Source organism: Grammomys surdaster, unplaced genomic scaffold, assembly GCF_004785775.1.
Source record: "Grammomys surdaster isolate TR1022 unplaced genomic scaffold, NIH_TR_1.0 126185, whole genome shotgun sequence".
NCBI lineage: Eukaryota > Metazoa > Chordata > Mammalia > Rodentia > Muridae > Grammomys > Grammomys surdaster.
The window spans coordinates 4,289,451-4,311,796 of NW_021620991.1; the positions used below are offsets into that span (position 1 = coordinate 4,289,451).

At 49.3% G+C, this 22,346-nt stretch overlaps 1 protein-coding gene across 1 annotated transcript in view; it reads left to right on the top strand.

The window, feature by feature from the left end:
• Camta1 (calmodulin binding transcription activator 1) overlaps nt 1-22,346 on the top strand; it is an 825,029-nt gene that overhangs the window by 527,303 nt on the left and 275,380 nt on the right. The gene's annotated exons all lie outside the window — the stretch shown is intronic.

Sequence of the window (22,346 nt, forward strand, 5' to 3'; positions counted from 1 at the left end):
CTCTCAGCCTCTGGCCACTGCAACTTCCCCATCATGATTCGTTGTAACCTGAGTCAAAATTAAGCGTTCCTTTAGTTGCTCTGGCCCATATTTTACCACAGCCACTGAGGGTGTAACTAACATACCACATCCCAGCTGTATCTCAGCAGCATCTATCTATAGCTATAGAGAACTTCAGAAGCTTGGGGATGTACTCGTCACTCTGAGCTTTTCATGTAGTCACTAGGATGGTGGTTCTGGTATGTAAGGAAGAAGAGGATCGGTTCAGGCAGACATCAGCCATCTCAGCCAGGAACCGAATGACGGGGCTAGTGTTTATTGCAGGTAAATTTAATGTGTCTTCTATCTGCCCTTCTCTGTGAAATTATAGAGGTGTCGGGCTAGGTAGGGCTGGAAGAGGCACAGGGGGTCATCCCAAGATGTGTCCCGTGATGCTGGATGTAGCGGAGGTCCCTAAGAGACGTGCTGCCATTCAACAGGACAAGCACAGCCCTATTCCCCAGCCTCAGGCCAGGCCTTATCTTTAGGCACCAGGAACCGGAACATCAACAGGTTTCCTCCACACTTTGCCCTTCCTAACCTTTGCCATGTTCGGATCCCATGATAACCAGTGTGGCAGCCCAGCCTTTCAGTCACCGTGAAGAAGCTGTGTAAGGTTGCGTCCCACACCCCACTCAAGTTCCAGGTTCATTCATTTCTTCATTAGTTCGCATACCTTCCTGTATGTGGGAAGGATTAAGAACGTTTTATATGAAGCCCCTCTGTGCCATTAATATATGCCTGTTTGTTTCTGAGCTTTATTAGCCTAAATGAATAGAAAGATGGACTGATAGATAGATAGATAGATAGATAGATAGATAGATAGATAGAGATACATACATACATAAGTACATATATACATACATAAATGCATAATACATAGTTGATTAAGGTGGTTAGATGAGAGATATATGTAATTAAAAGAATGCCCATCACACTGGTTACCATGGGATCTAAAGGTGGCAAGGCACGGGAAGGGCAAAGAATAAAATGAACTTGTTGGGGTTCCAGGTGTCTAGTTCCTGGTGTCTAGTGATGGGGCCTGGCCTGAGATAGGAGAGCAGGGTCATGTTCAGTGGTCACAGCTTCTCTAGAGCCCTCCACTACATCCAACACATATAACCAGAGAGAGACAGAGAGACAGAGATGGAGAGAGACAGAGAGATGAGAGAGACAGAGAGAGACAGAGATGGAGAGAGACAGAGAGATGAGAGAGACAGAGAGAGACAGAGATGGAGAGAGACAGAGATGGAGAGAGACAGAGATAGAGAAAGACAGAGAGACACAGAGAGAGAGAGACAGAGAGACAGAGACAGAGATGGAGAGACAGAGATGAGAGAGACAGAGAGACAGAGATGAGAGAGTCAGAGTGACAGAGATGGAAAAAGACAGAGATGGAGAGAGACAGAGAGACAGAGACAGAGAGACAGAGATGGAGAGACAGAGATCAGAGAGACAGAGATGAGAGAGACAGAGTGACAGAGATGGAAAAAGTCAGAGATGGAAAGAGACAGAGAGACACAGAGACAGAGAGAGACAGAGACAGAGAGATGTAGAGAGACAGAGACAGACAGAGACAGAGATAAAGAGACAGAGAGAGTCAGAGAAAGACCCAGGGAGATTTTCTACAGTTTTCCACTGTGGAGTCTGGGACATTTGAGGGAATTAGCTTATTTGTTTATACAGTGTGCACTGGTGCATATTGGTGCGTGTTGGTGTGTGCACATGTGTGTATATTTGTTGGTGTGTGCTTGTCCATGCAAATGTGTGCATGTGTGTGTGCATACACGTGTGCATATGTGTGTTTACTGAGAACCCCCTCTGTGTCATGCCCTGTGATGGACATTGAATATGATAATGAACCAGCGGCACACCAGACGGATGGAGATTTATGTCCTAGGAAGGAAGAAACAAACTGATCCCGTGAACACAAAACCAGGGTGTTGGCTTTCATCTCATGGCTGAAGAGACAGACTGTCAGGACAGCATAGTCCTCAGGGTTTCCTACATCACCACATGCTGAGCGCTTTGCCAAGGTGGACACTGCTGAAAGGACAAACACTAGAGAGTGTCCTCCACTCCTGGGATCTCGTGACCCCGTGACCCATCCCATACTGCACATTCTTGGATGCCCAGAGTTTATTTTCCCTTTGATTCATTTGACTTTGATTTGGAATACAAACTGGAGTCAGGAAGGTTCAACTAATCAAAATCTTGGTTCTGTCTGCCCAGTAATGAATCATATGCAAGCCAGGCTAAGATCGTGTGCCTCGGTCTTCTCCTGTGTAAAGTGAGAATAGGATGTCTGACTCACAGCGTTGATTAAAGTAAGGTAGTGGACACGACACAGTCAGCCTGTGAAGGAGTGATGGTGGTGGTGGTGATGGTGGTGGTGATGGTGGTGATGAAGGTGATGATGGTGATGGTGGTGATGATGGTGATGATGGTGATGTTGAGGAGGAAGATGGTGAGAATAAGGCTGGCCATGGAAGATTATAGAATCCATGTGCTGGCCCCATCCATCTATCTACCTTCATTCTTCTGGTATAGTAAGTGATGGACCTTATCAGTACCACACAGGAGACAGAGCTGCAGAGAGCAGAAGAGAGAGTGAGCCTGGGCTATTGTCTGGTGGCTCTGGGACAGGAGAAGAGAGCTGGACAAATCTTAGCTTCCCCTCAGGATCCTTCCCTGAGAAGGTTGGCCCCTACAGCCTTCACCCAACCTCCTTTCAGAGAGCAGCAAAGGGTTGCACTCAGCAGAACCCAGTGGCTTGTTATCCATTCTGACTCCCCCTGGCCAGGCCTTCCAGGGCTGTGGGCTTCACCGGGTGCCCACCCTGCATCTCCAGGTGTGGGTCTCCTGTGCATCCCATGCAGGTCCCCCGAGGCCCCACACCGTGCAAGGCGCCTCCTCGAGCAGCCGCTTCAACCTCACTGGCTGCTAATAAGTCGATCAGATGCCGGTTTCCCCCTCTTCCCATTTAAGGTTCCAAGCTTGCGTCCATCTGAGCAGCAAGGGCGCACGTTCGATAAATCAGCAAATCTCCGCTCCTTTGTCAGGCTTCGTTATTGCTAATTTAATCAAAATGAAGAGAGAAGGGTAGGTGTGCTGAATCACGGACCATAAAATCCTGTGACTCACTCCAGCATGTGACCAGTGTGCAGCCTGGACGTTAATCATGAGGGGCGGGCCTGTGGCACTGGGGCCCAGAGTCTGATGGGGACACTGGGTTAGCAACGGGACAAGCCTCGGGTTCACAAGGGCTACTGCCTTCCTTAGCAGTTAGCACCCGTGTCTCTGAGATGGCTCCGCTGGGCCTGAGCGGAGACGGGACCCTCCTCTTCACGTTGTGCCTTCCCTGGTGAGCGGCCCCCAGGGGAGACTACGGCGTGGAGATGACGTCATGCCGCCCGCAGGCTTCAGACCACCCAGCTTCAGCAGGAGGAGTCCCCTGTCTCCTTTCTGTTTGCTATTAACAAGTTTTTGTTGGATAGCAGCAAGCAATATTTCCAGAGCAAATAAAGCTGTGGAGACATTTGCCTGAGGCGTTTTACAGCTCAACTTGAATATGTTTATCTCGGCCTCGCTGTTTGAATAACATCTCTGAAGGGATATTTGGACATTTAAATTTTCAGCTCACAGGCCAGTACTTGGAACGAGGAGGAGCAGACAGCTCTGGGAAGGACCTCCAAGGCTACTGCACACTCTGGAGGGTGACTATGGAGGGGGTGGGGCGGAGGGTATCAGTAGCTCTGGAGTCCAGCCCTGGCCACCTCTGCCTACCACCTCCCCTGGCATCTGTGACCTCCAGTCCTCCAAGGCAGAGGTACAGAGCTCCATCAAGGGGCTGAGGTCAAGCAGACACTGAGCTGTGAAGACACGTGGTTCAGAGAGGGGCTGTGACCCACTGGAAGATAACCTGTCGCAAGAAAGGCTGTGTTTAAATATCTCCCACCTGGGCAACCTTGCCCAGAATTGACCATAGTTTTTTTCCCCCAAATGCACTGAGTTTGGATATGAGAAGTCCCTCATAGGTCCAGCCTGGGACTTGTCTACTCCACAGGCCTAGCCTCTACTGCTTCTCTTCCTGAAGCTTCAAGGTGGCTTCTCCACTGAGACTCGGAGAGAGCTACAGGGTAGGTTGTCCGATTCCACTTACTCATGTGTGGGGATGGGCACTCTTGCCACAGCACGCGTGTGGAGGTCAGAGAATCATCGGTGGGAATCAGTTCTCTCTTCCCACCACGTGTGCCTGGGGATCAAGCGTAGATCAGCAGGCTTGATGATGAAGGCGAGCGCCATTACCTCCTGAGCCATTGCACTGGCCCAGTGGGATAGATTTTAAAATGTGCAGTGTGGGGGTAGAGCTGTAATTCAGTTGGTAGTATGCTTGACAAGCATACACAGAGCCACGGTTTCATCCCCAGCACCACATAAACCAGGCCTGGTGGTGCCTGCCTGTAATCCTACCTACCGGTGGAGAGAGGTAGAGGCAGGAAGATCAGGTGTTCAAGACTACCCTCAGTAACTTGAGAAGTTCAAGATCCGCCTGTGTTACACAAGTCCTTGTCTCAAAACAATCGTTCTGCGTGGTGTAAAAAATGACATTAGGAGAGCAGACAGGGAGGCGGCTGTGGCAGGATAGGATTTCGATTAATCTTGGGATGAAAAAATCCCACGAGGCTGGCAGAACCCAGTCAGAGGGAATCTCTTGTGCGGTCAGTCTTCTTGCCATATTGTCTGTGACACAATTGATCTCCAGTCTTGTGCCTTCCCTTCTCACTCCCCTGACAAGGGTTTTTTTTCCCCCTGCAGACAATGCTTTGAAAGCCTTTTTTGGTTGTCAGGGGCAGTTCCCAGGGAAGGCTTTAGAATCTATATCTATCTTCCTTCCTGCTTGGCCTCTCTTCTGCAGCCAGGTCAGAAGATGGGCATTTCTGTCTATAACTTGCTGATCTTGGAGGGCCTTGGGTTCAAATCCCTGCTCCGGCTCTGGGTGGATTGCCACTCTGAGAATCAATTGCTTCTTCATCTGGAAAAATGGGGCAGTTGTCTCTCTGTGTGGGGTCTTTGTGAGAATTGAAAGAAATGACCCGTAAGGATGAAGTTGAAGTAGACACAGCTGTCTCCTGTTGTCATGTTCACAGTGAGGGCCAGCGGGAAGCCGTCACGGCTGCTCAGTGTCCTGCTTTAGGGTGCTGCTGCAGAGTGAAGTCCTCTGGGAAAGAGAGCCACCATCTTTATCAGCTCATCTGGACTTGCTTGCCGGAGTCCATCGCCACAGGGCCTGAGGACGGTGTGTGGTCTGTCATGGAAGGAAGGTGTGAAGAAGGCTCCTGGACCAGCCACTCCTCTTGGACATTTATGTACATGGCCTGAGGAGGGGAGGGTCCCAGGAGGTGCTGAAGTATCCAGGCTAAGGGAGGACTCACATGAGTTCTGTTATACAACCATAGGGAAACCATCATCCTTGCTGGGTGAAAACTTTCCAGTGTGGCTGATCTGGGACCACCCGTGTCCCTGTTAGGGACTCCTCACCCATACTTTATAAGGAAGCCAATTGATTCCCTGGGTGGACTTTGGTGGAATCTTATATTGGTTTGTCACTGGAGCTTTATGAGGAGATGGGGCCCTCCTTCATGTCTCCCCAGGGAAAGAATTCTTAGAACAGATGTTGTCCTGTAGGCACAGGAGCTAAGAGTACCCCTCTCTCTGCAAGCCGGACTAAAGGACTGTCTTGGTTCGTCCCTACAGCCTTTGGGGCACTTGGCCTATGTGGGTAAAAATGGGATTCTGGCTCAATTTGGATATCTGTATGTGTCAGAGGGAAAGTGGATTATAGCCTTCCATTCCTGGAGGTGGGTGTGCAGGAGACCCAACGTCAGGGGAGGTGATGACCAGGACAAGCTCTCGCCCAGCAGAAGGTGCTTCGGGGTGTGATGAATGGGCCATCCTGGGCCTGCCGTGCAGAGTCCTACAGAGTTGTGGTTCACAGCGTGCCCAGCAGCCAGAGAGATCCAGTTCTGAGGAAAAGTTCACTTCTGGAAAGGCCATTCCAACAAGGAGGCAGCAGCCAGTTCACCCCTACGCAGTGACAGTTCTAATTTCCTAGAGGTTGGGGGCTGTCCCTTGGCTGTTGGTACAGGGCTGTGTCTGAGACTGGAAGGCACTCTCAGCCTGTGACCCTCCACTCAGGGCCACAGTGGCCCTTGCTGCTGCACTGCCCACCCTCATCTCCTTGCCTGACTGAGTCCTATAGGGCCAAGACGGACTTATCATGCCCCTACACTGCTTTGGGCCATTCCCTGGGCCTGCCTTGCAGTCCGGCCTTAGAGCTCCATAAGAGGAGGGCAGTTGGCAGTGAATGGCTGCCTGACTTCAGATCTCATTGTCCCATCCAGAGCAGATGGAGCCGCCCTGAACTGCCGAGCAACACTCCCTGTGCTAAAAGATAACCTTCTCCTCTCCAGCTATCTCCTCTCCTCCCTTCAGCCTTTCTTCCATCTCTTTTTAGTGCATCCTCTTCTACCTGGGGCTTACTACCAAGGCTCCTGTCTCAGCAAGCACTAGAGGCCTCTTGCATCCAGGCTGTATGTCCCATTAATGCTGTGTGCAAATGTCCCTGCCCTGTTGTTATACAGGGCAGAGAGCCAGCATAAATGGGTGACTGGGGCTCAAGGTGGTCAGAAGGCATTGTGGGCCCCACTTGAACCCCCTGCTTTGCTGCGCTTGACTAGCCTCTCATCTGGTGTCTTTTGAGACCTCCTTGCCTATTCTACGCCCATCAGAGCCTGGCCCCTGCCTCGAGTTCTCACTACAGATACTCATTTCTGTATTATCGTGGGAAGGATATCTCATTTCTGTCCAAAGGTCCAGTGGAGCATCCTGCCTTCTTCGTGGGGTTGGCACCACATTTTAGTGTCTGGATCTGCTGATGTCTCCTGAGCCCTTTACAGCATTTGTTCTAGTTTTGTCTTTTGCTGGGATAAAACACTACACTCTGACCAAAGGCAACTCAGGGAGGAAAGAGTTTATGTGAGTTTATACTTCCAGGTCAAAGTTCGTTATTGAGGGAATTCAAGGCAGGAACTTGAAGGCAAGCCTGCTTGCTGTTCCGCACAGCCAAACCATAGAGGATGCTATTTGCTAGCTGGCTCACAGGCTGGTTTACACTGAACTAACTTTCTCATATAGTTCAGGACCATCAGTCTAGAGAATGGTGCCACCCACTGTGGCCCTGGACTTCCTGTATCAATTAACAATCAAGACAACCCTCCACAGACATGCCCACAGGACAGTCTGATGTAGGAAATTCCTCTCTTAGATGATTCTAGACTGTGTCAAATCTAGCTAGGATGGCATTGCATACACAACCTCACCTGATGTCCCAAAGTCAGTGAGTTTTATATTCAACCTCTTCTTATAGATTATGATGTTGCTACTCAGAGAGACTGGTCACATGTCTGGGATGGGCTTAGTTTCTCATTCCATCAAAGTCTCACCCATCCCAGAGCTTTAAACCCCTGTGCAGAGATGTGTACACATCGGCACCATAAAGGATAGGACATTTCCATCAGCTCAGAAGCTCATGCCAGGCTCCAACATGCGCACAAGTTGCTGTCTGCTCAGTTGCTTTTATGTCTTGGGTAAATCTCTAGGCGTGAAATTGCTAGGCTGCCTGGTAAACACATTGAACTTTATAAAAATCTGATAGATTGTATTCCACAAAGACCATCTTGTCTCGTTGATGCCTACCAGCAATGTTTGAATTCTAGTTAACCCCCTCCTGGCCAGCAAATAATAGTGTCTCCGAAGCTAGCAAATGTAGGTCATTGAGACTTTAAATTTGTGTTTTGCTAATGACAAGCGATGTTTTTCAGGTGCCTGATTTCTCATGTGCCTGTATATCTACCTGAGGAAGGACATTTGAAATGTTATGGCCATTTTTTCTTATTATTAACTTTTTAAAGAGAGAGAGAGAGAGAGAGAGAGAGAGAGAGAGAGAGAGAGAGAGGTGTATATGTGTGTTCATTCACACATGTGTCTATATGTATGTGGTGTGATGAATGTATGTGTTCATATGGTTTGGAGCTGGTTGGATTTGTGCACGTGTGTGTATGTGTGTGGTGTGATTTATGTATGTGTTTATTTGGGTTTGTGCACATGTGTCTGTGTGAATACAGAAACCAAAGGTTGGCATTAGGTGTTCTCCATAAATATTCACCTCATATGTTTCCCTTTCCACATGAATTGTGTGTGTGTGTGTGTGTGTGTGTCACAACTGTGTACAGGAGCACGTGCATATGTGTACAGAGGCCTGAACCTGACATCAGATGCCTTCCCTGATTGCTATCTTTACTGATGCACGGTCTCTCCTGTACCCAGAGTGTCCCCACATGGCTGTGCAAGCATCTGTTGCTCCACCATCCCCTGTCTGTCTTCTGAGTGCTAGAATTACAAGCAGGCCACAATGCCTACCTGGTTTTCACATGATCATGGGGGTATGAACTCTGGTCGTCACGCTTGCTGGCAAGTACTTCAACCACTGAGCTGTCTTCCAGGTTCTCTCTACCTACCTTTTGGAGGCAGGATTTCTCAGTGAACCTGGAGCCCACCAGGGGCTGAGCTGGCTAACTGACCAGTGGGCTCTAGGGATCCACCTGTCTGTCTCCCCCGCACTGGGGTTACAGATGACCAACTGTCGGGTCTGTGTTTCCGCCTTGCTGCTGGGATGCTGGCACACCGCTCAGGGAAGGCGAAATGCAGTCTAAGGTAGGGGTCTCAGCCCATGTTTCTCTGGGATAGGTTTTCAGTTCTCAAACTCGTGTGTACCCAGACACCACTAGGGACCATGAGGAGATGGGAATGGGGGTCTGCAGAGCCAAGAGGAGCTGAGACTGGGTGGGATCCAGTGGAATCTGGTTTGCTTCCAAGTGAGTGCCAGAAATACAAACAGGCTAGGAGACAGGCCTTCTATGGGAGATTAGGTATGGCTATTTATGGTGAAGACCCCCCTCCCCCCATGGCAGTCCTTGATGAAGGAGACTGTCCTTGCTTGTCCAAACTGTTTCATTCATGTTGAATGAGCATGCAGACATCTTACTCAGGGTGAACCAGGGATTAAATACCTTTTGCAGGAAGGAATGCCCAGGAAAGGAAGCTCACTGGCTAAACACTCGGGGGCCTATCTAGGTACCTCATTAGCATGGAGAACTCTAGGTTTTTACAATATATAACCAGTTGTCATAGTCCACTTAGTGGGTTGTCATGGTTACATGCTCCAGGACCGGAACCTGGTCAGGAGTTGATTCTAACACTTACCATTGTCAATTATGAGATTTACCTTTTTTTTTTTTTTTAAATCTGCTCAACCTTACTGGTTCTTCTGTCTGGTGACACAGTGTCCACTTGCCATACAGCCAACGTCACACAGAGATATTTCTAGAGTGCCCAGGATCTGAACTTGCCCTCACACTTAGACAGCAAGCAGTTCACGCACTGAGCTGCCTGCCTGGCACCTTTCCTGCCGGCGTTCTTCCTCCAGCCCTTTGTTCTGTATGTGGCTTGCAAGTGGGCCCTCCTTGCAAGAAGAACATTGGTAAGAAAGGTCCCTAGCTTGTCACCTTACCCTCACACCCATCTACAGTATGTCACAAAGGACAGGTTGACCTTAATTTCAATAACATGAAGTTTCTCAACGTTTTGGTGGTGATGGTGGTTGGATTTGTGTGTGTGTGTGTGTGTGTGTGTGTGTGTATGTGTGTGTGTGACTGGCGCTTTTACTAATGCTAGTATCTAAGCAAGGGTTGTCTCACCCAGAACACAAAAGCCCTATGTGAATTTTTGCCAGTGTACAGTTTTAAGTCTATCTGTGACTTGCCTGATGTTTGCATTTGCTTATGGTGTAAGTATTGATTGAGGATTCTCTTTTTTTTTTCCTTAACATGGATATCCAATTTTTCGAGCAGCGCGTACTGAAGTGACCGTCTCCTGGCCACAGAGTTGCCTCGGCACTCGCATTGAGAATCGATTGGCTGTGTGGTGAGGTTCTATTCGCAGACTCCCTTTAGGTCCTTGTCTCTGTGCCAGGTGCACATTGCCTTGATTACTGTAGCTTGATTCCGAGTTGTAAAACCAGGTAGGGTGTGTCTTGCAGTTTCATTCTTTGTCCTAATTGTTTTGGCAAGTCTCCCTCCTTTGCCTTTCTGGGTAAATTTAAGAATTCGTTTGTTGATTCCTACAGAAAACATCTCCTGCTGGGACTCTGATCAGAACTTCCGCTGTGTTGATAGACTGCCTGTTCTGGGGGATGCTCACGGGTGCTGACAGCTCAATGGCTACCTAGGCTCTGATAAGTCAGCCCGGTGTCCGGCTCTCCTTCTCGGTTTCTAATCTCTTTCATCAGCCCTTCACAGTTTCCAGAACATGGATCCTGCCTGCATCCTGCTAGATTGCATCTGAACATTCTTTTCAGACTGTGATGCTGTAACAACCCCCTTCTCTCCCCACCCCCGAGGCACACGGATGCTCCCCAGAAGGCAACTGCTTCTTGCTATTGTATAAGGACCTGAATTCTGAGATTGGGGTGCCACATTCCTGCTGCCTGCTACCTCCCTCCTCACCCTGGAACTATGTCCTTGGTCTCAAGGGTGAGTTCTGGGAACTAGGTCACTGGGCTACAGTCCCAGACAGACTCTGAGTCACCTTGAAGGAGTGAGTCACCAGCTCTGTAGTTTTCCTCTCCCTGAAATGAGAACTGAGTCACTTGCTCTCTTATCACTCTAGGAACACTGGAGCTGGTGACAAGGGCTGCACAGGTCCCGAGCCCCTGCCGGAGTAGCTGGAGCCTGAGTGGAGGAGGCACCGCTGTGTAATCCAGGCGCTGTTATGATGGGCTTGTGGGAGAAGAAGATGCAGGGGAGTGGGCAGATGATGAGTCAGGAGGCATTAACCCAGCAGGTTGCCCCCTCCACCCTCCCACAGTGTCTCCTCAGAGCCAGGCTTGGCTTGTTTACTTCCTCCAACCCCTCCTCTTCTACCCACGGGAACCAGCCTGAGCTTTGCCTGTGTGTGCACACAGCTGCCACAGGGGACCTGTCAGTCTCTCAGGGCACTGCCACCCTGTAGCAGACACGGGGCCCATCAGATGCCTCTGTGGGAACAGAGCCAGCACCAAGTCACACAGTTGCTCCCTCCAGGTCTCTGGCTCTCCCTCCTCTCCTGGCCTCAGGTTTGTAGTTGGTCAGGTTACAGCAAGCACAAATCGGGCCAGGTAAAGTGGACTTCGGTATGAAGAGGGGTGATCAGACGCTGATGGAGAGTCCAGGACACAAGCATTAATTCAAACCTAGAAAAGAATCAAAGGGCGAAACACATCATAGGAACCTTGGTGTGACCTGCCCTCGGAGTCCCTGCCAGACTCCACTGGTAGGAAATGCCTCAAAGCATTTTCTAGAATCGACGTCCAATCTGTATGCTTTTATTCTTTCACTTACAAAAGCCCCTGGCACAAAAGGTGCTTGGAGTGTCTGATGAATGAATGAATGAGCAAATGAATGAATGAATGAATATGAGTGAAGAAATGGGTGAATGAATGAATGAATGAATGAGCAAATGAATGAATGAATGAATGGGTGAAGAAATGGGTGAATGAATGAATGGGTGAAGAAATGGGTGAATGAATGAATGAGTGGGTGAATGAATGGGTGAATAAATGAACAAACAAATGAATGAATGAATGAATGAATGAATGGGCATTATATGCCAGGGACTTTGCTAGGAATTTGGGGGAAACAAGAAGCTCACAGCTCAGTGAGGAAAGAAGACACAGAAATAAAAGCAACACTTTGTGGAGAAGGAGAGATGGCTCCCAAAGTGTGTAGTGAAGACGAGAAACCAGGGAGGACTTCCCAGAGGAGGTGACTGTGGGCTTTCAAGGAAGCACATGAACTGGTCAGGGCACAAGAGAAAGGCCTGGAACAAGAGGATTTGAGAATGTGAAGGGGGTCTTGCCAACAGAACCTTAAATGTTCTGCCCATGGTGTGCTATCTGAGGCCAAGGATGTAACCATGGTCCAGCTTAGCCTAAGATAATAGCCTGGGCTAATCCTCTGTGGGAGGACAGGTTGGAGTTGCCTCCTGCCAGCTGTACCAGCCCCTCTTCTGTTCAATAACTCGCCCTTGCCACAGGGCCACGTGGGTGTTGGTTTATTACATAATGGCTAACAGTCTCACAGGAGATATCCCTAGATTCTGGCTTCTGAGGGGATCCTGCAAGCCCTGAGTGCTCCCTCAGAGCTGGGAGGGGTCATTGCCCAGTTGCTTTTGTGGCTCTAAGAACTGTCAGCTGGCAGCAGGGATGTCACTGCCTCCCCTCCCTGAACACACAGGTGGGAATTCTCTGAATTTCACAAATACGACCTCTGCGCGTTTGGTGCCCTCCCCAAGGTCCCACGGGTGGGGTTTGACCTCAGGCTCCGCCCTCCTGTGTGAATCACTTGACCAAGCACTCAGGTTAAGAAAGGGGAGCAAGCTAACCTCTGAGCAAGGACCCTGCTTCAGCCACAGCTACTAAAGGGGGAGGAACAAACGCCTTGTCCAAAGCTCCATAGGCAGTCAGAGCAGTTCCGGGATGGGCTGTTCTTGAGGACCTTCCCCGTACAGGGCAGCTCCTAGGAGGGCATCAGGCGCCTGACTCTGGGCCCCGCCCTCTAGTGTTTGGAAAGCAGATGCAAACAGCCACGGCCCTTCAGGACTTCTGTCCATGGCCTCCTTGCCATGTCCCTGTCACATCTGCGAGAGAAGTCGAACATGCTGAACACGTACTTTCCTGACTTTGTTTCTTTTTAAATAACTCATCTGTTACCTGTGGCTCCTGTAACTTAGTAGCTAAAAGTAACAGTGAACTTAGCATCTTACAGTTCTGAACATCTGAAGTCAAATACAACTGCAAAATGGGGAAGGTTTGCGTGTGGCTTGGAGCCTGAGAGCACGGTCCACTAGGCACCGAGGCTTAGGGGACATTCCACTCAGAGTCTGGAACATGAGCCTTCTCCCTTGTGTAATCTGGGACCCTAGCCCATGGGATAGCGCTGCCCATGTTGAGAGAGCATCTTCTCATTTCAATTAACCCAGTCCCATCCCTATCCCCACACAGACATGCCCAGAGCTTTGTCTCCTAACAATCACAGGTCATCACCACAGGCTCCTGCAGGAGGCTCCAGGAGAAACCCCATTTCTTCCAGGCTCTGGCTTTGGGGCATCTCTTTGCACACAACTGCCCATGTTGTGTGCCACAGAGAAAGTCATTCTCTGACCTTCCTTTCTTTTCAGCTGCATGCCCCTCTGACCACGGCCTGAGAAGGGGCTCCACTTCTGGAAATGCCAGCCACTTCAATGTCCCATCTGACTCAGGGTCCCAACTCCAACACAGTCGCACAGTCCCTTGTGCCATGGATTGACACCACGTTGTGTGTTTCAGAGTGGTACGCACAGACACTTCTGAACGGCCATCCTCCAGACTATGTTAATGCGCTCATGTGGTTTAAAATCAGAATGGTACTAAAATGAAAGAGGTGTCCACTGAGCGAGCGCTCGCACTGGCTTTTTTACCGCGTTTGGTGTTTCTCTGTACTGATGCACATGGCGGTGCACTGGAGCCTCTGCACACGTCCCATCCATTTGTTCAGAGCCGCTGTGTCATATTTTTTGGATTTAATGAGCTACTCTGGAGAGTGTCTGCCACTGTTGTAGGGAACTTTTTTGCTACCTCCTCTGATTTTACTTTTTCCAAACTCACATGGCCATAATTCACTGCCATTGGGGTTTTTTTTTTTTCTGTGAGAAATACTATATGTGGAGTGTGCCCGTGCATACATCACTTTCTGCTCGCACAAGTTCAGATGCGGGACGCGTTCCAGAAACAGGCTCGCTGAGGCAGAGGGCAAACGCACTTGCTGGATTCTGCTTGGTACAGCTCACCTGTCGTTCTTCCTCGTCCTTATGTAACCGTTGTTTAGCTGTCTGTCTCTGTGACCTTGGCTTAGTCACTCATCACTAATGCATGGCTGTTGGTCCATGCTTCTAATTGTTTTAATCTTTGGTGTGTTCATGTGTGCAAGTGTGCACATGCCACAGTGTGGGGTTGTGGGTCAGTCCTTGCTTTCTACCTTGGAGAGGCAAGTCTCTCTTTTGTCATTTGCTGTTGTGTACATCAGGGTAGCTAACACACAAATTTCCAGGAAGTCTCCTATGTCCACCTCTAGGGCTGTTGGGATTACACTTACGTCATATGGGTATTGAGGATTTGAACTCAGGACCTCATGTTTGAATGGCAAGTGCTTTTACCCACTGAGCTGTCTCACTAGTCTCAGTGTGATACCCACACTGGCCACTCTCCACCCCACCCCTGAAATGCCCTTTGCCCTCCCCATCCCTATGCAGATCTGGTCTTTTTAGCTATCTCTGAGAGCTCACCCCCATACCCTTCTTACAGAATTCAACATGTACTTAGACACTGGCTTTTGGTGTCCCTTTGCTGTGCTGACCCTCTGGTATCCCCAGAAATATAGTGAGCACCCCCAGCACAAATTTCCCTCTCTGTAGACATCTCTGGAGTCCAGTCTTTCTCCTTCCATCAGCACAAAGCTGAAGACAGAAGCTCCAGCAGCAGGCTGCATTCTCTCTGTTGTCCATTAGGCGGGGACCTCTTAGCTGCCAGCTTCTCGGGGGACCCTCTTCAGCATTCAGTGTTATTTCTAGAGCCTCGCTGAGGGTCCCCGGCAAGAAGCCCAGCTGAGCCCTTTCCTTTGGGGCAATGGTAAAACTACTTATAACGCGCTTTGAGAAAGTCTTTGCAGAACAAGGAAATTGATACAAGCAATTTCAAGTCTCTAATAGAACCAATCTGCACGGCGAAGCTTCCAGTTAATGATCAGCGTAAAATAAAGGTCTTTTTAGTGTAACAGTAGATTATCCATTACTTTTACAGTTGAGCTGTGAATGAAAATATCAGGAAAATGAGTGGCATTGAGCAGTATACCTCAGGTCCTTGTGTTTGTGCGGGGTTATTCTGGATTGAAGACTGGCTTCTCGGCTGAAGCCTCTGTCCTGCCCCCTGCAGGTCGCTGAGAGGTACTGCTTCCACGCCGACTGCTACTGAGATAGCTTTTTCTGATGTGGCAGGGTATCCCATTCGGGTGACCCTCCATTGGTCTTTGATGTCAGTTTTTTCTGCCTGAGCTCCCTCCATGTGCTAACCTGTAAATGAGGGTGGCACCAAGCGACCCTTGTGGGTGAGTGCTAGGTTCCAGTGAACGCACAGCTCAAGGCTAGCTTAGCGCCCTCGAGGCAGCGCCAGCTTGGTTGGCACAGTTGAGGGAATGCTTCTGGCTGAGGCAGCTCCGTCCCAGCAGTTGAGGGTCAGGCGGGGCTACTGTTCTGTACAGAGCTGCGTGGTGGGAGAAGAGGGACCTTGGAAGCTTTTGCTGCTGACGGTGAGTGGTGAGTTGGGCCTTTTGAACTTCCGACTCGAGTTCCAGACAGGCTGGAAGAGCGCAGGAAGAGGTTAGACTATAGAAACGCGGGTGCCCACTGCTGGCAACGCTGGGGTTTCGCAGCCGTGTGGGCTCAGTGCCTGCTCTCCCAAGAGATGTAAACATCCTTGAGTCTCTTGGTTGCTGGAGTCTGGGGGATGGGAAGGACCCCGCCAAGTCCTCAGGCAGCGGCAAGGAATGTGGAAGCCTTGTAACCATGACTCCAGCACTCCTAACATGAGCACCAGGGTTCCCAAGTCCAAACAGTGACAGGAAAGGGATCTGTGTTAGTTCCGGTCCCCACAACTTCAGGGCACTCACTGAACAGTTCTGAGATTTGGGAGGGAAACAGAAGCTACCGCAGAAGGCGAGCATCCAGCCCAGAGGTGCAGCCAGGATGAGGACAGTTTTGAAAGATTTCTTTATAGTGTGCTCCTGGGAAACGTCCTCACACTAGCCCAGCCTTTGTTTTGTCCCTCGCATGATAAAGTGCTCATGGCCAACACACACACACAGACGCGTGTGTGTGTGCGCATGCATGCACACGCATGCAACATATACACATCATATGTACACTACGCACATACATACTGCATATACACCACACATGTATGCTCGAGGCTGGTTTCTCTGCTCTATGTACATACACACCACACACATGAATACACTGTGCACGTACACACCACACACACATGACACACATATATACTATGTACACCACACACAAGTACAATACATATACACATCATGCACTCACACATATGATATACATACTATAGACATACACACCACACACATGTGTACACACACATATACACTATACTATACACATACACACTACACATATATATGCCATACACAAATGCTACACATATACACGCCATGTACGTACACATACATGTCACATACATGCACAAATACATACATAGATAGATACATATTACATGCACATACCATACATACAGAAACATACTGTACACACAGATAAGTAAACACACACAAAGAACACACACACACATATTACACCCCCATTCACACTATACATATTCACACTGTGCACACACAGACACCACATACACATATCACACATATACATACTATAAACATACATACAACATGGATGCACACATATTACACATACCCATATACACCATGTGTATAACACACACATATATCACATGCACACACTATACACTACACATTTACACATCATACACACACACAAACATATCACATATATGCACAAATACCAGATACATACATACCACACGGACATACCATACATACAGATAACATAAACACTATACACATAAATAACACAAACACGCACAAAGAACCCACAGCACACACAAACACATATTACACTCCCATGCCCACTATACATATTCACACTCTGCACACAGACACCACACACACACACATCACACATGCACATACTATACACATACATACAGCGTGCATGTGCACACATCACACATACATATACACACCATGTGCATGACACACACGTATATCACATGCACATACTATACACTACAATATATACCACATGCACACACACACAAACACACACACACAACACAAACAGTTGTTTAGGACTTTCCACACACCTCACTTGAGTATCTGCTAGCTCCACCTCAGAGTTATCTGTGTAGACACTGTTGCTGGATGTGTTTCCCTGACAGAAAGAGCAAGAGCTGAGGCCTTGTCAATCCTGCATCTTTGTCCCCAGCCAGCTGTCCTCTGGGCTTGGGTGACACTTCAGTCAAGCACCCAACCCTGCAAAGCAGGTAATTGACCCATTGTGAGACAGTCACCATGTGGTCACTGAACTCTGTTTGACTAGCTAAAGGCACACTGGCTGAGCAAACCCTTCTGGAGTGGACTTCAGTGACATTGTCCCTCGCTCCATGCCCATGATTTCAGTGACACACCCCTGTCTGGTTGCTTGAAGCACCTGTCAGCTGATGTGTTGCCTCTTAGCTGTTGTAAAAGAATAGAGACGCCATCGGAACGCCAACCTGTGGCACCTCCTGGAGCCTGGGGGCCCTGGGACCATCTTAAGGAAGAGGTTGGGAAGACCCTAAGTCACTGAGGATGAGAAGAGCATCTTTCTCTCCTGTTCCTTTTCCAGGTCCCCTCTCTCTGTGTGTATGTGGTGCTGGAGATAGACCCGGGGCTTCAGGTTTTACCAGATGAGTGTTAGATGGACCCAGGGCTACCTGTATCTTCTTCCCACTACATTTAGAGCCTAGGTCTAGAGTAGCCCTGGCCACCCTCATGTCGGGAGATCTCAGGCTCCACACTCAACACTCAGGGGCCTCTCTACATTTCTGTGCCTTCTGCCCAAGGTCATGATAAAGGTAGCCTTGCAGAGGCTACATCTAGAGCTAGGTGAGTCACAGGCTGGGTCATACTCAGAGAGTGACCTCAGGTGGGGGAAACTGGAAAGCCTGCTGGCCAAGCATCGGTGGGGACAACAGCCACTTGTAGCTCATGGGATCTGAAGATGCCTGCCAACCCTCTTGAAGTGGCTTTTCTTTCTCATGGGAAATGCCTCTGGCCTCTTCCTTCAAGCCATTAAAACCCCACCCCTAAGCTCCAAGACCTGGTGGGGGACTCACCTCTGGGAATGTGTGTCCCTGACTGGCTGTCCCTCAAGGAAAATGAGTTGTGGGCTATACCTGCTGAAGTTTTCCCTCACAGGCTTGTGAGACTTCCTATGACACAGTTGACAGTTGTCATCTATGTAGGCCCTACTCAGGCACTGTCCTGGGCATGTGTGTCAGCACGCTGCTGTCCCACTGCCCCAGGGGACAGGGAAATAATGGTCCCTAAAGAGAAACGGGCTTCACAGGGGATTGCTGCTCTACCTCACAAACAAGTTCTTACAGAGAACAAGCGTTTTGTCCAAGATGTAGGAGTTTTGACACCTAATGCTTAGCTTTTTGTCTTTTAAAGTATGTATGTATGTATGTATGTATGTATGTATGTATGTACATGTGTGCATGCCGTGATACGCATGTGGAGTTTAGAGGATAACTTGGACAAGTTGCCTGTCTTTTCTACCTGGAATCCCTTGTGGTTTCCCAGGGGTCAAATTCAGGTTGTCAGCCTTGATGGCAAGTGCCACTACCCACTAAGCCATCCCACCACCACCCCTTTAGCTTTTATGAATATGTATGTATATATATAAATATATATATATATATGGTCTCCAAGTTCTTTTCCTCTCAGATAAGTTGTTGAATGCCTTTATCGCTTATGAGCCTTCTCTTTTGTCCTGAGAGCCAAGGCCTGGACCTGTCTGAGGAGCACAGGCCAGGGAAGCCATGGAGCACAAAGGACACACTGACCCAGATCTATTGGCTACTGCTTTGAGACAAATCGCTTTCAAGGGATGGTGACTGGAAGCTTGGCGGGTCAAAGGCCAGACGAGCTTGACCTCATTGTCTCTCTTCCTTGAAAAGCATCTGGGTCACGTATCGGTTGGGTTAAAGTGAGCTAGACGCTAACAAAACACCCGGCAAAAGTGACTTAGGGACAGAGGGGTTATTTGGCTCCTGTTTTAGAAAGTAGCATCGGTCATGCAGGGAAGGCAGGGCGCCAGGAGCCAGGCAGCTGGCCATGCCCACTGGAAGATGGGAGAGGAATGCTGTGCCCAGCTTCCTTCTTATCTTTCTGGGGTCCCGTTTATAGGGTGCTGCCCCCCCCCACATTCAACGTGGGCTCTTCTTCCTCAGTTAAATCTCCCTGGAAGCATCCTTAATCACGTGCCTAAAGGTGCATGTCCTAGATGAACAGTCACACTGGGAGCTATCTAAAGACAGAAGTGAGTGCGGGAAGTTGGGAGTTGCTTGCTCCAAGGCAGCCTGTCAGAAAATAGACTGTAGGGGCAGGGAGAGCCACATTCAGAGAAAGTGACCCTGAGGAAACCTGAGGCAAGTGACTTCCCTGTGGCTGAGCAAGTGTCACGACTGCGGCAGTAACTTGGCTCAAGTATTTAGATCGTCAGAACCCTGACTGTGATCGGGAGTCTTCTTAGGGCTCAGAGTGGTCCTCAGAGCCTGCTGCATGGCATTATGGGTAAACTATCTGGCTCACAATTCCTGATTCAGCAACATCTTCAAGAAGACCCTGATGAATATTCATGGCCAGTGACTGTGGACTGCAGAGCGTGTCCATCACAGCTCATGGTGTAGATCTCCTCACTGGAGAGACCTTGAGCACGGACCACACAGTGACGTGTCTGTATCCAACATGGCTGCTGTGTGCATGTAGCCCAGGAGGCTGCAAGCCCCTCAGGCCATCAAAATGCAGGTGCCACCTGAGACCCCAGGCTGTAGAGATCTGACATACTACATGTGAAGAACATTTTCCCAAGACTTGTGTGTCACTGGCGTGCAGAGCAGGTGCGTGTGCTCACAGGCGTGGGCACACCTTTCAGTATCTCTTTTGCAGAGCCGTGTAGATCCCATGGCGCAGGATACGCCCATCACAGTCGGCCTGGTTCCCAGGCAGCTGTCTGCTCTGTTCGTCCGGATAAGGAGACAGCAGCTGACTCAGAATAGACCCCCACCTTCTTTGCTAAAAGAATCATCCAGCTGCATCTGGAAGGGGGCAGGGCCGGGGCTGGGGCCGTTTGTTTTAGTCATTTCAAAGCTTCCCCATGCTCTGGGCACTAGCATAAGGACACAGGAACTCCTTGAGTGCCTGGGTGTGTCCCAATCTGACACCCAATCCCATTATTCAGAAGGCCCACTGGAGCCCTCTGCCTGTCTCAATACACTGCCACTGGAAATGGGTATCGCCGTCCATCCATGGAAACAACCCTCTGACTATAGGAAAATGTCTGGTCTCTAAAGAACTAGAATGAAGTTTAATTAATTAAATGACAAGCACAATGCCCACTGGAAGAGGACACGTCTCTCTTCTGTGATGACGGAGAGGACAGAAGCTGCCCTTAACAGCAGCCACCCTTATCGACTTTAAGGAGGAGCTAGTTCGAGGAGATTCGTGGTCTGTTGTCAGACTGCATAAAGATGACCGAAGGGTGAAGGGACGAGTGACTGAGATGGAATCCGGACAGCTTTTGGATGTGGCCCAAGGAAAACAAGTCTGAGATCTTAGGACCCCTGTAGGCAGTCCCAACCACTCTGTCCCCGCCCCCATGGCCTAGAAATCACGGGGCCCTGTCACACACACGCACGTGGGCGTGAGTACACACGTATATACACACAGAGATCATAGACATAAAATATATGTGGTTAGTAGTATCCTGCTTTTCCGAGTAAAGAAGGGGTGTGGTCAGACAGGGTAAGATCCAGGTCAGGCAACTCCAACCACCCGGACCAGACTTTTAATGCTGCCTGTCTAACTCCAGGCTCCTACACTTTCCTGCTTTCCAGAGCATGGGCTCCCTGTAGCCACAGGGCTTCCCAACATTGGCCCGATATGCTGAGAGCCTGTTTCCCAATCTGGAAACTAAAACTAGTTCAGTTGTACCTTCAGCGCCCCCTGTTGGCCACTGTGAGGACTGGTTGCTGTGAAATAGAAGGGAGCCTGGCCCCGCCCACTGTCCCCTGTGCCCACAAACCACTTGACTGCAGGCTTCGTTTGGCCCTCAGAAGCTGGCTGTGTGGGCACAGGAGCCTGTGTATACTCTGAATATATTCATGTCTGAGACCACAACCGTGTCCCACACTCTGCTCTGTTATACTCCTCAGAACTCATATTTGAGGAAGTATGTTTTTCAGGGGTTGAAAACCTCAGGGATTATGAAAACAATCCCACCAGGAAATCTGCCTCAGGTTCTTCCTGCTGTCTCCTTTCAGTGAGATGGGGCCACCTGAGCAGCTTTACTCACACCTTTGTCAATGAATATGAATCTTCCAGTCACCAAAATACTTACTCTGCCTCAGTTTCCTTATCAGCAAAATGGGTTACTACTTCTCTTGTCCATCTCCTAGGGCCAATGTGAGTTAACTATGAGTTAACTTCGAGAAAGACTTCATAGAGGCAGTTTTCTGGTGACTGAGATTCTGTGTGGGCTCTGCATTCACCCATTAGTATGTCTACTACAGGAAAGTGATCTAAAGTATGTGTCTTAGTGAGGGTTTTACTGCTGTGAACAGACGCCATGACCAAGGCAACTCTTATAAGGACAACATTTAATTGGGGCTGGCTTACAAGTTCAGAGGTTCAGTCCATTATCATCAAGGCAGGAGCATGGCAGCATCCAGGCAGGGATGGTGCAGGAGGAGCTGAGAGTTCTACATCTTCATCTGAAGGCTGCTAGCAAAATGCTGGCTTCCAGGCAGCTAGGATGAGGGTCCTAGCCCATACCCACAGTGACACACCTATGCCAACAGGGTCACACCTTCTAATAGTGCCACTCTCTGGGCCAAGCATAGACAAACTGTCAGTAGGCACTAGGATAAAAGGGCATACACTTTGAGAGTGCTCTTAGAATCTCTATTCGTCAAGTGAACTATTCGTTCTTCAAGAATTGCCCAATGGTTCCTCCCCCTTAAGGCTGCAGGAGGGTCATGGGCTGCTTAACAGCACAGTACCAGGTGACAACTTTCCACAAAGGATCTCTCTGCATGCTCAGGGCTGTACAGGACAGTTTTGCATGCTCAGGACTGTGCAGTAGGGTCTTGAATGTTCAGGAGTTGTACAGTAGGGTCTTGTATGCTTACAGTGGGTGAAGCAGAATCTTGCATGTTCAGGGGCTATGCAGTAGGGTCTTGTGTGTTCAGGGGCTATGCA